General features: G+C 42.1%; 1 protein-coding gene and 1 non-coding gene across 4 annotated transcripts in view; both read left to right on the top strand.

Annotated features, from left to right (window-relative positions):
* Nucleotides 1-12,659, top strand: part of KCNQ5 (potassium voltage-gated channel subfamily Q member 5) — a 455,253-nt gene that overhangs the window by 72,999 nt on the left and 369,595 nt on the right. The window lies entirely within an intron of this gene.
* Nucleotides 4,997-5,102, top strand: LOC118971395 (U6 spliceosomal RNA). Its single transcript, XR_005059808.1, has one exon. It is a non-coding gene; the product is annotated as a U6 spliceosomal RNA (small nuclear RNA).

Below are 12,659 nucleotides of genomic sequence, written 5' to 3'. Positions count from 1 at the left end.
CTCAGCGTGATTGCGTTTGAAGATAGGGTCTTTAAAGAGGTAATTCAGGTTAAATGAAGTCTTCTGGTGGGGCCCTAATGCAACAGAACTGGCATCCCTGTAAGAACACCAGGGATCCATGCCACCGAGAAAAAGCCACGTGGGAATTCAGGGGAAAGGTGGCTGCCATTTGCGAGCCGGACAGAGAGGCCTCAGGGGAAACCAGTCCTGTAACACCCTGATTTGGACATCCAGCCTCCAGAGCTGTGTGAAAATAAATTCCTAGTGTTTATACCACCCAGCCAGTAGCGTGTGGTTAGGGAAGCCACAGCAGACTTCCAGAGCGTCCCTGAAGAGGTGGCCTTCCAGCTGATAACAGAGCAATGAACAGGAGTTGGTCACTTGAAGGGAAGCATAAGCAGAAGTATGTGCCAAGCATTTGGAAAGCACGTAGTGCGTTTGAGGATCTGAAAGAAAGCCAGTTGGCCGATGCTCTGAGAGCCAAGGTAAGAGGGATACATGGAGAGATGCAAGAGGCTGAGGGAAGCCAGGTCGTCCACAGTGTGGCGGGTTTTGTGAAGGACTTTGGCCTTTTTCTGAAAGGGACTGACATGACCAGATCTGCATCTTTCACAGCATCTAGCTCTGAAAACTATGGGGAAAGAGGGGGTGCGGGGAGACCTCCTCCAAAGGCCTCGGAGAGACTGGACGGGGCAGGGATGTGGCAGTGAAGACGGGCAGGGTGCAGTGATGGTGGATGAAACTGACAGGCAAGGGCAACTCCCACATTCTGGGATCTGCAGATGGAAGGAAGTTGATACCACCCTTGAGGTGGGGAACCCTGAACTCACCACTTTACCTCCAACCCTGACCTGTCCATTTTGGACATGTTGAATTTGGTGAATGAATCAGCGAATAAATCTAAAGCTCAGAGAACAGAAGCTAGAGATACAAACTTGGGAACCAGCAGCACGTGTACAGTAAGTGAAATCTGCTATAGTTTGCTTCTCTATAGACAATGAATTTATTTGCTTTTTCACCAATGTGTCCTGAGCATGGAACTGTGCTGACATACGGGAGGTGCTCAATGCATATTTGTTGATGAATGAATGGTTACCTAGGGAAGAGAATAAGGAAGAGAAACAGATCTAAAAGGAAACCTTGAATGGCAACATTTATAGACTAGGTAGAACTTAAAGAGAGACAGCAAAGAAACAGAGAGGAACAGGGGTTCGGAAAGGCAGGGAAAGAGATCGTTTCAGGAAGGTAGGTGAGGCCCTCCTCTGGGGTGAGCGGCATGCGGCAGCATTCACCTGCACGTGAATGAGCATTTCCGAATCCTAACAGTGAGATGGGCTCTAAAACACTTGAGTGTATTTATCCCTGTTGTTGGGCTTTGAATCAAAGCATACTGGATTTATTATGTATAAGATTAACCTCAGATAATAGTCTCTTGGAATCAACTTTGAAAGCACATCTCTGATAACATTCCCAGCATGTGTGTATCTCTAATTATATCATCGCTTTTTGCATTGAATTACGATCATTAGAACAGTTGCAAACAAAATGTATTCAGGCAATAGAACACCAGTAGCTCTTCTTGACAAGGTCACTTGGAATCTCCTCCCTGGATGAAAGCTCAACCGCTTTCTGCCCTTCTACCTGCCCTCTTTTTATTTCACGCTGTGCCTCTCTACGCTCTGCATGACAAAGACTGTCTCAGTGACAGGCAGAGCCACGTGAGGAGTCAAAATTAAGATTTGGGTGAGCGATAAAAAAATATGTTTATTTCACCACCAATATACCTTCTAAAACAGAAAAGATAGACTGATAAAAAAATTTTAATGGTATTTCAATAAAGATTGTGATTCGTTTCCAAGGTTGTGAGGGGAATTTGTCTAATCCTAGTTAATTCTGACCCCCTAGGGACCAAGCCTTACGCTAGGAGAATGGTTTTCTTACAGCTGGACTGAGATCGCAGCTCTCATCTTTCAGAGCAAGGACATCCGCAGAAAACCCTGCCTCTCCGTCCCATCCGAATGGCCTCTTCCTTGAGGTCGATAATCCACTTGACTTTTACATGCTGTCGTCTGAAGTGGAAAGAATAAGGAGAAACATCGTTAGTTAGCTCTTGGTTTAAGTCTCAACTGGAGACTGAGATTTAGACTGTAAATAGTTTAAGAAATGCTTCTCCCCCTCCCTCCTGCTTTATTTTTCTTCAACACACTTGTTCCACGTGAAATGTCATTACCTGTGTGTTACTGTATTTGGTCCTGGTCACTCCTGCCTTGGAAGATAATCTGCATGAGAACAGGAACTTGTTTCTCGAGTTTGTTGTGTTCAGTAATATTTACAGAACAAATAAATGAATAGCTGCTCAATGCCTGATGGTGGGAGGTAGATACAGAAATGTTGGTTGAGCTTCTAATTTAATAGGAAATGCAGTTCCTGACATCAAGTCACAAATGTGAAATCCAAGCAAACGTTTTGGCTTGGGAACGTTTCTAGCTGACTTCTCCTAAGCTCCAGCCCCCACACTGGATGTTTCCACATGAAGGTCCGGACGGCACTTTGAACTCACGGTATCCCAGACAACCGTCCTTTATTTCCTACCCCCCACCTCAAACCCCACACCTCGTCCTCTCAAAGCCTTTCTTATCCTCTAGAAAAGCATCACCATCTACCTGCTCGTTCGCATAATAAAATGCCTCTCTCTCCTTAAGATATCCAGCCAGCCACCAAAGTATATTCATTCTGCCTTAACAGTGTCCTTTGAATCCACCTTGCAAACCCCTTGGCCCTGTCCCAGTTCATAGGACAACCCCCTTTCCCCAGCAGTTTTGCAGGAGCCTCAAGGACTTCCGGTGCCTCTGGTCTCTCTCCTGTCCGTGTTTATTCCAGATGGGCAATCAGATCTATAAAAAGAAATAAGTTAATTGGTAGGAATATAATTAATAAACAAGTATTAGTTAGGTTTCTTTCTGTGTCTATTCTAGGCTCAAGGAATAGTCTAAACCCATGTGGGATTTTTTTTGTCTGATAGAAGGATGTAAAGACTAGATAGGCTCATGCCACGGTCCTCAGAAATGTTCAAAGGTCTCTCGTTTACAGAGAATAAAACTTCACCCCTTAAAAATATTCCCAAACTCTCTTGGCTTTATAGGTTCACCCCAGACCATCCCCGACCCTGAACACAACCCCTCCGCGTAGCTCCTGTGTTGTTGCCGGGTGTGCGCTCTCCCCACCCCCCTGGGCTGTGCCTTCCCTTTCATTCCTCTGCCCGGAATGAATTCCTCTCTCCCCGGACACAGGCCGCGAAATCCCGCTCATGCCCAGACGCCCAGCTCAGATGTCAGCTCCCCAGGCGGACCCTTGCCTACCGTGGTGGGCAGAACTAAGCCCTGTTACTCACAGCTGCAGCCCTTCCTCGGTGGGAGCACTAACACGGGCTGGGACAGGTTCTGAGCACCCTGGAGACACACGCTTCCGACGAGCCCACCTTTCCAAGGCCTCTCATCACCAAGCCTTCATTTCTACCCAATTGCCTAGTTGAGATGTCAAGGTCCTAGCAAATAATGTATTTCTAAGGCGCTTGTAGGCTCCCTCCTCTGTGCTCTGTGCAGCGCTAGCCCCGGTCGCGCGGTGCTGCAGTGACCACCGTTCTTTAATGTGCTCTGTCTCTCCGCTGTGACAATGACGCGCTTTTCCAACGGCTCGTTTGGTAGGAAGACTCACACTTGTCTGCAGCGTCCCAAACAGAAATGGGTCCTGCAATAAAAGGATAAAGAGCCGCCCAGAGCATCCTGGGCGGTGCGGGCAAAACTCCCTTCTTCTGCGGGCGTCGCCGAGGGGCAGTTGGTTGTGTGTTTACAAAAGGACGTAAAAATCTCTTTTTATCATCAATACGGAGAGTGCTAGCCTCCAGTACTGTTTGATGGCTGCTCTGCTTTTGCTAATGACCATCATCAGATCCAGAGCTTAACTGTCAACCGATATGTGTCAGAACTCCTTCATACACTGGCTAATTTCCGTCAGTTTCTAAATGGTGACTGCTAATGTCAAGGCAGTTCAAAAATAGCAAGAACTTGATTTCCCCTTAATATCCTGAGGATCATATGCATGGGCACCAGGGAGTCTGGGCAATAAATCTGATGGATTTTTGCCATCATATTTAGAATAAACAAATTAATGCTAGAAACAGTTTTCTAAAAGGAAATAATGAAGGAAATGGGCAAACAAAAATAAATGTTACAAAGAGGAAAAATACAGTCTTGGCAAGCAGATTAATTGCCTTTGTAAATGAGATGGAACTTTTTAAATGTAGGCAAGAGTTTTAAAATTAAACAATTTGGCTAAATAACACAGTATTTGTTCCTATCATTAAATTGTCTTTCTGTTGGGGCCAAATTGATGTTTTAAATATGTTTCATGACAGAAGATGCATTGCCAAATTACTTACTAGTGAATATTTCTGTAATTGGGCGGAGTTAAGTGCATGCGATCGTCCGTCAGTGGCCGGTCTCAGGCAGGTCACTGCAGGGCGCGTGTGAGGATCAGCTCCCGTCCCTGCACCTGGCGGTGAGATCATCGAAGAGCACACGGAATGGCCCCATCTGGGTGTGTTCACCGTGCAGCCAAGTCCCATCCACCGTCCCAAATCTCCAGGCCAGACCCCTCAGGTCTCTGGCTCTCACCTTGCAAACTTTGGCTGTTAATCAAGTTACAGTATTGTCTGCGGCGGGCTCTCAATAAATGTTTGCCCTCTCGTCATCACAAAGGTGTTCTTGGTATACAGAGGTTCAGACCAGATTGTGAAGCATTCAGAATGAAAAGAGGAATGAGTGAAAGAAGCCAATTCTAAATTGCTGAATTCAGCTCCTGCTTTTAGTATTAGTGAGCCTCTGCGGTCCCTCACTAAAGAAGGCGGACCCTCCTCCAGGCTGAGGCTGTGTGCCGACTTGATAACGTGTAAGTTACTTTGTTGTTGCCTTTTTTAAAATAAAAATTATATATATTTGTGCTCACTCTGTCAGCACATATACTAAAATTGGAATGATACAGAAAAGATTAGTATGGGCCCTGTGCAGGGATGGCATGTAACTCATGACACATTACCTTTATTTATAGGGAATATAATTAATAATATATAACAACTTCGTATGGTGGCGGATGGTAGCTGCATTTGTCACAGTGATCACTTCATAATGTATATAAATGTTGAATCACTGTGTACACCTGAAACTAACATAATATTGCATGTTAGGTGTAATTCAGTTAAAAAAAGCTCTCACAAACAATAGGGGTTCAATAAGAGTTGCCTTCATTAATATTTTGTGGATCAGATATTAGAAAGTTGAAACAAATAATTTCAGAGTAAAATGCCTAACTTATTCCTCTCAAATAATCTACGTAAAATATAATATTGCTAAAGAAATTCTGTTTTTAATTTAAAACATATCTACTTCAGGTGTATAACATGCTGTTTTGATATACATATACATGGTGAGATGCCTATTACAGTCAAGCTAATTAACATATCCATCTCTTCTCAGTTACCTTCTGTGTGTGTGTGTGGTGAGAGCACCAGAGATATATTCTTTTAGCAAATTTTCAGTATACAGTAGGTTAGTTACTGTGTACAGTTACTGTATACAATACTCTTAACCGCTTACTTTGGCATATAGACAAATCTAAATTTAAAAAAAAGGAAATCAATTATAAGGTAACATTTATGATACATTAAAAATAATACAGTATATAATACATGCACAAAATATGCGCTAATCAACTGTTCATGCTATTGGTAAGGTTTCTGGCCAACAGTAGTCTATAGTAGTTTAGTTTTGGGGAGGTCAAAACTTAAATGTGGATTTTTGACGGTGCATGGGGTCATTGCCCCTAACCCCTGTGCTGTTCTTGGCAGTGGTATTTTAATGATGGACAATACTCTAATGCTATGAAATTCTAATGATATTCTCATATGGAGTTCTTAAAAAGGATAATTATTTCATAATATCTGAATATTCTAGTAGTCTCAATTTTTCATTTCTTGAGAAATCTTATATCTAAAAAAATAATTTTCCACCATGACATATATCAGAGTTGAAAAGTGTGTGATTAATGTTTATGGTGTAATTACTTTTATATTTTTACATGTAAAATCATGAAAATATATTTGAGGTCATAAATGGGCACATATTTCAAGGCATTAAGAGCTCTTGTACAGTTTATTAAGGACGAACTACAATGAGAGAAATTCTTTGCCTTGTGACACTAGACTCCACATCCAGGAACATGACATTTAGGTGTATCATAGACAGAATAATGCAGTGGGTTTTATGGGGTTTTTCTAAGTTTTGAAAAATAGATACTTTCACATGGAAAGTATGTCATGAGATTTATAATAGAATAAAGATAACTGATAAACTCATTTTAATCTCACACATTTTAGTTCTCAAACTTAAAACTTTTTTTTGTGCTCTTAAACTTGCCAAATCCTTTCTGGTCTTTTATTTAATGCAAACATTTTTATATCATATGTACACATATTTAAAGAAAAGACATTAGCATATTTATAATAACTTATAACAATAATTTTATGAATGTCATCTAAAAATGAAATGTCTATTCTGAAGAACTTTAAATTGATATTAAAACATCAAAAAATATTAGTATCTGGGTTCCAATATAAACAAACAGAGAACAACCTACATATCTATTGGGAAGAAAGACCTAAAACTTGAAAGTGATATAAAGAATTGGTTGTGGAAAAAAAATCCTAAATTGAATTTAAAAACCAGATCATATCAAACACAGGTCAAGTCTTCCCTCCCATTGACCTAGAGAACATAGTTCTGATTACATCTCAAATCTTAATACATTTATTGGCTCATGGATTATGTTAACTCTACTATTAAAATAGTTTTAATATGTTTTATTTATGTTTCACTTCTAAATATGTAATTTTGAAAGGTCTACAGCAATGTCCTATGTGTGATTTCTTAAGGGAAAAAATAATAATGTAATAATAATATGGTGATGAAATAAAATTATTCTTCTAGGAATACATCTTTAAAGAGTAAATATAAAATACTGAGGCTCAAGAAACCACATTTCAACAATACCACTTAAATGGTACTGTTCTTATTCAGAATTACTTTTAGAGTTCTTCTTTCGGATTTGCCTTTGTAACCAAGTTATGAACCACATAAAAAATTCTGAATATGTTATAGTTTTATATTGTCCTTAACCTAATTCATTGCCTACCCTGATTATTTATATTGTTTATCATAAGGACAGCCACATGACCTTTTTACAGCCTCCCAAAATAAAATTCATCTTCCAAAAGAAATTGAAAAGTGATGTTGAAGCACTGAACTGGTTATTCATGACAGTAATGTAAAAAACCTCACAAAGCAACTGTTTTATAAAGTAAGCCAGTTATTTGGATGTATAAGATACGGTATGTGCTTTTATACTTTTTTACTTATAAAGGAACTACCAAAATAGCATGAAAAACTATTCTTAGCGTTAAGGAGGCATTTAAAATTTTTATCTTTTTGTTTTAAGGTTTTTTGCTTAGTTGAATATTTATTTGGATTTTGCAATACAAAAAGCCCTGGGGAAAACCCTGCTTTCAAGGCTTCTCCACAGTCTTCAGTTGCTAATCTCAGTAGAATCTTTACTTCCTACAAATTAATCCTGAGCATCATGTTTGTAAAGGTGGGGTCTATGCCACAAGGTTAAACTGACTTTCACATTTTTATGACATGAAGAGGACCACGACTGTTTGGCATAGGCTGTCATAGTACCAGCATATGGTAGTGTTCAATTTCTGTCTGTAAAATGGATGTCGAATGGCAGGTGTGCACACACCTTGTCATGTTTAGGCTTCCTGAATTTAAGAGACGTGTTCAACTTTGATGACACAAGAAATCAATTTGTGTTACTGAAAGCGCTCTTAGGCTAGAGGTAGTGGGGATGCTTGCTCCTAACAATACAGGCATCTTGCTCCACTGAGCCAGGGTTTCCCCCAGGGCCTTCTCAAAGCAGCAATTTAAATTAATTTATGCATGCAATCCACACAATGTTTATTAAGCACATACTGTGTGCCAGAGTGTTCTAGGGACGGGACGATAGCTATCAACAAAACAGGTCTGCTGTGGAGTTTGTATGCTAGTGGTGGGAATGATAATTCTCCAAGACATCGTTTATTTGTGAGCACTGTGATTTCTGACAAAGATGTGAGTCGTGATCCCAGTGTAGCGGCATCTACTGGTATCATTTGGTGAGCTTCATGAATTGTATCGCGGGAGGGAGTGCTGCTTATCCAGTTTGAGCAAACGTAGACGATTGGGAGGCCTAACCCCTCGCATTCTTTCCCTGATGCTACAATGGTCTGCCTAAGAGGAATGGCTGAACAACCTTGTATTTCCCAGGAGCTTCCAAATAATGTGTTAATTGGGAGCATGGTCTTGGATGACATATGCTTTTAGAAAATAACATATGTGAAGTATCAGCTTAGGAAGTTATTGCTGGTACAATCTTTAATGTAGGCTACAAGCTTTAGGGCTCTTTATCTGAGCATTAGCCACCTATTTAAAGGGTGATGGACAAAGCGTCACCTCGTTAATTGAATCCCTGTCCATGAGGCTGCCTCCAAGTATTTTCACATCCCTTTAAGCTACAGAAATAAAAGCTGGATGAATACTTTTGTTTATGTATTCACGAATGAGTTTTCCTAACAGCATGAAAAATATTTCTAGCACAAAGGAGGCGTTTGAAAATTCCTTCATTTTGTGAAGGCCGCTTGTTTAGTGCTGATGCACTCCGCAGTTTGCGTACAGTAGTTCCAACTGCGGCCGGAGTCCTGCCCGGAGCCTTTCCCAGCGTGACCTCACACGACTCCTTCTCCCAGCCACACTTCACTGCCCACCAAAAGCTAGACATCTTTAGGGGGCGAAGTTTCCATTTCTGGTGCGCACCCCTTGCACCCCTGCCCCCACAGCCACCCCAAGCACCCATCATGCTTTGTGCGTGGAGCACTGCAAGTTTTTACAAGTTGGTTTTGGCAAAAGCTGTGAAGATCCCTCTCTTTGCATTATATTGTTAAAATTTTCCCTTGGGTGGCTTTCCTGAGAAACAGTTACCCTGGCAGCCAGCATTTATGTTTTTTTCTGAGTTCCTTTTGATTTCCATGATCTTATAAAAGAGTTCCTCCGAACTCATCTCTAAGAAGGTTTGAATAGTTAATCATGTTACAAGCATAGGCCCCATCCTCGCCGGTCCGCCCACTCCGCTTGCCAGTTTTCCATCAGCAGTTGGTGGCATTAAGCAGCAGCTGCCTTATCTCTGTCTTGCCTTTTACTTGAAGATTCAAGAAGGAGCTGCGCCAGGTCCGCGACTCTTCCCTTCTGCTCCTTCTTATGGTTTTATTTAAAATCTTTTCACACATTTGGGGGGTACCCAGAAAAGGAAGGACCCAAAAAAAGAAAAAAAAGTTACTACCCACTCCCCAATATTTTAGGCTTGTTTTTGTAAGTGCTGATAAAACTTTATCAGTTGCTCTTTTTGTATTGAAATGTAAAAATCCCCTAGCTTTGTTTTCTAAAAATAACTACCTAGAAATAGTTCATACAGGGATGTAAAATTCAGTCAATAGGAATAAAAAGGTACTATTGGTATCAGGCAAGGGTATTCCATCAGCATTCATTCATTCATTCAAAGACTATTTATTGAGCATCTAGTATTTGTTAGAATCTGTGGGGCATGCAGAGATGAACAAATCATAATTGACTCCTTTAAGACAGGCAGTCTAAGTGGAAAAATTGGAATATTTCCTGAACCAGCAGGAGTCCGAATTCCCACTCAGACTTTAGATCCATACTATGCTAGGTTATTTTTAATCCACTCTGAAAGTATTTTGAAAGACAAAGATAGTCTCCCTTCTCCAGAGATGAGGCACTTTGAGGTAGAAGACAGAGCAGAGATCTCTCCAGAAGTTAGGCATCCCGCACGGTTCCGTCCAACCTGCTGCTTCCAAAAGTAGCACCACTCAGAACTCCCTCCTATGATGGGTTCTGCCGAGGGTGCCCCAGATTTCTTAATGATAAAGGAGCAGAAAGAAATATTTTAATAAATTAATTTATATTTTAATTAATCTCACACCAATGAGAGGAAGTAGATACTTTGCCAGGGAAAATCTTGGGTACTGGACCCCCAAGCCAAGTCAGGATTCAAAAGCCAGGTCAGGATGACTCCAAAGCCGTGTGCACTTTTAAAGTTGTGACTTTGCGGCCTCCTGCTCAGAGGCCCTTCTCTGTGAAGGTGGTGTCTTCTTGGCAGTGCTGGGCCGGTGGCCCTCGGTAGGTTCCCCTCCTGGCTCTGTGGGGGCCACTCTCTTGCCTACCCGAACAGCTCCTCAGGGCCTGGACAGCTCCTCAGGGCCTGGACAGCATGCTCTGTCAGCAATGTCTCTGGTGCCCTCCAGGGCAGGCAGCAGTTCTCCAGAACTTTCCTCAAGTACTGACACCCTCGCCTTCGGCCCTCCTGGCTTTGTGCGTAGAGCCAGGGTCCATCGCCATTGTCCCAGGCTATTGAGGGATTTGGCAAGAACCTCGTATTTCCTCTTCCTCCCATCCTTCTTAATGCCTGGTACATAAACCAAAGTCTGGTGTGACTCAGTAAATGTTGAGCCAGTATTAGAAACATGATCTAAAACCACGTATTTGTGTGGCACCCAAGGCCGTGCCCGTCGTCACCCCACATGTGCCCTCTGCAGGGGCCTCTGTCCCATATACGCAGGCTTGTGCTTTGGGCTAGGGTGTCAGCTTCTATGCTCGCCGTTTTCTCCATTGCTGTTTCCTGCCCGCTGGACGTGTGCACAGCGGGAGGTTTGCTGTTTGACTCCGGGTGAAGTCATGCTTTTTCACACTGCATCTAAAGTGCGAGATGACAAGACCCTCGGGGAAGGACTCCCTGCAATCGCTTACATTTCCGAACCTGCAAGACTAACGGCCGCGTGCCCTGAGCTCCCGCCTGCTCCGCGGCCCTCGGCTGTGTCGCGTCACTTGTGTTGCCGAGTCCTGGGGATAACGAGTGGTGACGGATGTTTCTCTTCTCCTTTGTTCCCAAAGATTCTAGGCAAGGTTTGAGCATGTAATTTCTTCAGTCTCTTTCTTATTTAGCCATTTTTCAGCAAAGGAGGTTTCTGCTAATATAAGTTCTTCGAGGAAGCCGTGATCAAATCGCTGTGAAGTGATAAGTGATGTTTGATGTGAATTATAATTGCCATAATCATAAAACTCCTGAAAATGTAAAACAGTGAGGCATCTTGGAGATGTTTCTGTTTGATCCTCTTATTTTCATATTGGGGAAATGTAGGCCATGCGGATGAAGGGACTGGTCCAAGGTCCCAGAGATAGTGGGCACAGCGCCAGGATAAAACGCCAAACTCTGGTTCTTAGCTCATAACTTCTCCATCTCTCAACTTGTACTTCTTCTCCTTCTGGAAAAGAATCAGGTATCTCTGTTGAGTGACTGTAGGTTTCACATCGAAGTGTATGAGTAGTTAACCTCCTGTGAGTGAGTATCTTACATAGGACAAAACAGCAAAGTAGGAAGTGTACGAATTAGAAGCCAGACAATGACTAAATGCTGTTATTTTCTAGCTGTGTGATATTGGACTACCTGCTTAATCCCTCCACACTTCTGTTTTCTCATCCATAAAATGGAGATTATAATAGTAACCATGGAGTGAGGATTAAATGAATTATTACTATCTGGAATAAGCAGCACCTGGCCCGTAGGAAGCGTTGAACAAGCGAGACGCACAATCCTCAGGCGTCATCATCTTCTCCTTTGACAGAATCAGCTATTCTCCCCTAATACTTAGAAGAGTGACTCTTCAGTTTTTGATAAATATGAACATATAAGTATGTAAATAGGGTCAAAAATGTGCATTTGACTTTCATGGTTTGTTTGTGTAATCCTGATCTGGTTCCCTGCGTGGAGTGGGGTGGGACTGAGTGTATATTTATGAAGGCATTCAGGTGTCATAGACCAGCATTTCTCAAAGCGTGATCTAATATCTCCTCCAGCAGAAACACTTGTAGGGATTTTTTAAAAAAGGAAGATTCCTGGGCTTCACCACAGACCCAGTGAATAAGAATCTCTAGCAATGAAAGGGCCCAGAAATCTCCATTTTATGACAAATTCAAATGAGATTTTTATACACTCTAATTTTTGAGAACCACTGCTATAGGTAAATCATCTTAAATCCCAGATCATTCAACCTAAAATATTACTTTAATCACACTATTTCCTTGTTTAAATAACCTTCAGTAGTTCTTACTAATCTCTAGTTGGCAAGGAGGGTCACCCTCTGTCAGGTCGTGTGAACTTGCCTTTCGAGTCTTGTGCAGGCTTCAAGACCAAAAAATGTACCCCAAAGATGTCCACATCCTAATAGCCAGAACCTGGGAATAGGGTACCTTATATGACAAAGGGACTTGGCAGAGGCGCTTCAATTAAGGGGAGATGATCGTGGTTATCCAGTGGGCTGAGTAATCCCAAGGGTCGTCATAGGACAGAAGCAGGAGGGTCAGTTAGTACGTGAGATAGAAGCCAGAGTGCTAACAGGTAGGCGTGCAGAGCCAGGGAAGGGACACCGCTTCCAGTGG

This window comes from Manis javanica, chromosome 16 (assembly GCF_040802235.1).
Source record: "Manis javanica isolate MJ-LG chromosome 16, MJ_LKY, whole genome shotgun sequence".
NCBI lineage: Eukaryota > Metazoa > Chordata > Mammalia > Pholidota > Manidae > Manis > Manis javanica.
This window is presented reverse-complemented; position numbering and strand designations above follow the sequence as displayed.